At 52.1% G+C, this 2,909-nt stretch overlaps 1 long non-coding RNA gene across 1 annotated transcript; it reads right to left on the reverse strand.

Moving 5' to 3' along the window:
- Nucleotides 1-1,274: 1,274 nt before the first annotated feature.
- Nucleotides 1,275-2,636, reverse strand: LOC132656435 (uncharacterized). The gene is made up of 2 exons (XR_009594191.1): nucleotides 2,513-2,636; nucleotides 1,275-1,969 (listed from the first exon to the last, which is right to left on the reverse strand). It is a non-coding gene; the product is annotated as an uncharacterized LOC132656435 (long non-coding RNA).
- Nucleotides 2,637-2,909: the final 273 nt, after the last annotated feature.

Below are 2,909 nucleotides of genomic sequence, written 5' to 3' on the forward strand. Positions count from 1 at the left end.
TGGTGATGTCTCTGACCCTTCTCTCTGGAAGATGAGATAATAACCCTGACTTCCTCCAGTCCTGGTCTCTACGGTCCCTGAGAAGAGCAGCTTCTCTTAGAAAGGGACGCCATTGTTATTACTGCATTGCATGAAATAGAACGTCTGTACCATATTCTATAGACCATGGGATGTTATTGTACTTCACCCACCATTATTTTGTACCCCATAGACCGAGAACAATCTAACAGCTAAATCCCAACTCATGCCACATGAGTTGTGTCCTTGGAGCTAAGCCCAAGAGGTTCATGTGCTAACTGAAGGAAACTGTTAAAAGGTTTTAAGCCTCACAAAGGGACCATCAGGGAGATGGCTCGGCAGGTAAAGACTCCTGCCAAAAGCCTGAAGAGCTGAGTCTGGTCCCCCAGAACCCACATGGTGGAAGGAAGAAGGCAACTTTGACCTCCACACACACAAATAAATTAATTAATTAGTTAATGTAAAATAATTTAACCCCGAAAGGGCCAAGAGACCTCTTCTACACACACACACACACACACACACACACACACACACACACACACACAACTATTCTGAAACTCCTACCCTGGAATTTTAAGCCTGGGAAGATCTGTGGTACCAGCCTAAGGCTCCAGATGGAGAAACTGAGGCACAGAGAAGTGGCCAGCCTGCAGACCCTTGAAGAACTGAGACTCCTGACTGGAGCTGAGGAAGGAGCTGGGGAACCTAGGTCAAAAGACTGTCCCCATCCAAGCAGCTCCCTTCCCGTCTCTCTTCCTCACACTTCACGCTGACAGAAACCTGGTCCCTGCCTTCCTTCTTCCTTGAGTAGAAACTGAGGGGGAGGCTCAGGAGGAGAGCTGCGTTCCTCCCACCACGCTGTTACTGCCCTGGCTCCTCCAGAGCTCAGGATATGCCCTGCCCAGCCTTTCCTTTATTGCCCTATATTGTCCCCTTTGACTAAGATCAAAGGTGGGTCAGGCCTAGGAAGTGTCACTTAAGAATCTATCCCATGCAAGCAGCCATCCAGGAGCTGAAGAAGGTGGTGACTTTTTTTTGGAGCTGGCCAGGCCCAAGGCTGCAGGAGTGTCAGGAGCAGGAGAGGGCAGATGGCTGAGCAGGCCCTTAATTCCCAGCTGGCTCTAGGGCTCCTAGGCACAGGAATGCCCCCTTTCCAGTAGGCTGCCCACCTACTGAGCACCAGTAAGGGCCTCTCCTGTCCTCCCTCTTGCCCACTGCAGACTCTGGAGCCCAGGGACAGCCTAGGGACCATGAAGCCTTGTGAACCAGAATGAAGGCTTTGCTTTTTCTGGTTTATTTTATTTGTTTGTTTGTTTGTTTGTTTGTTTATTGAGTGACCAAAGAATTTCAAAGTGTGTAAAAGCAGCCAGAGCCCCGGACAGCCTTAAAGGTCTCCCTGCCATGACAACCACCTCCTCAGGCCTCACCAGACCTTACTGAGGGTGGCCTGAAAGACAGGCTAGGGGAAAGCCTCTGGGCTGAGGACTGGGGTGCAGGCTGCAGGACTCCCTGATATATTCACTTACTCTGGGGTTTGGGCTTTGAAACAACCTGTTGGGATTGCTGCCCAGGGGAAGACAAGGGCTTCTTTTCCCATCGATCTGTTGGGACACTGTCGTTAAGAACTGAAGAGGAACCAAAGGAACACAGTCGAGACACACAGAATCAGACTGCAGAGAACAGGGGATCCCCAGAAGGCTGCTTGCCTTCAGCAGAGCCTCTCCTGCCATGGTGGGTGGCCTTGAGATGAACTGCTGCCTCAGCAGCACTCGGGACAGCCTCAGGGAGTAAACTGCACATTGTGGTGTGTTTGATTCCATCGCCCGCTTCCCCTTTCCTCATTTGTGACATGAGGAGAAAGTACCGCTCGCTGTGAACAGATAGCGGTGAAGAGCGCAGAGCCACCTCTGTCAGAGTCTAGTCACGTGTGAGGCCTGGCTGGCAACGTCTGAAAGTTTGAAACGTGAAACTTTGAAACGTGAGAGAAGAGGCCAATGCAAGGGGCCCAGCCGAGAGCATTAAGTCAGGTAGGGACCCAGAGGTTCCCCCAACTGCCTATATCCTCCCAGTTCAGCTCTGCAGCTAACAAAGGTCAAAGTCTACAGATATCACAAGCGGGGCAGCTGTAGAGCTCCTGGCCACAGTAGTGTGAGGAGAGGGGCCTGGTTGCCCGACTTCCACGCCCAGGGGACTGGAAGCAGCTGGTGGTCTGTTTTCATGCTCAGCACAGCCTTCTCCATTCAGCACCCCCAGAGCTCAGAGGGACAATCCGTAGGGGCTAGGCCTCTGATTCCCACATAGACAGCAGGCAATGTGTCCCTTTGAACATCTCTCTAGAATTGCACTATGTCACCCCACTGTGGCCTGATGGATGGGTCCTGGCTGGGATGGTGGGCCAGAGAAAGGCTCTGAGCCAGGACAAGCTGCTTTCTCAGCCCCAAAACTGTGCTAACCTCAAAGGAAGTGCCGTAGCTGCAGAAACCATTCATACCCAGTTCTTTGTGGGGTCGGTTGGCTTTTCTTTGGTGCTTGAAGAAAGGGTCACCGGCTCCTTGTTGTCTCTGGGAAGGCTGGAATGAGGACGTCTGGTCACTGCAGCACGCAGGAGGCCACTCTGTTTTGCTGAGGTTTCTGAAAGTTCTGCCCACAGCTGGGGCTTGCGTCAGGCTAGGGTTAAGGGTCACCCCAAGCCACCGGGCGCAATGGCAAACACCTGGAACTCCTGCACTCGGAAGGCCGAGGCACAAGGATCATGTAGCCTGCGCTGCAGACTAAGAGTCTCAAAAACTAAATGAAAAGATAGAAGCCGATAGAATAGAACAGTGGCTCTCAGCTGAGGTGTGTCCACAGAGGCTACACCAAGGGCTTATGAGAAAGGCGACATCCGT

The sequence above is a fragment of the Meriones unguiculatus genome, chromosome 1 (assembly GCF_030254825.1).
Source record: "Meriones unguiculatus strain TT.TT164.6M chromosome 1, Bangor_MerUng_6.1, whole genome shotgun sequence".
Lineage (NCBI taxonomy): Eukaryota > Metazoa > Chordata > Mammalia > Rodentia > Muridae > Meriones > Meriones unguiculatus.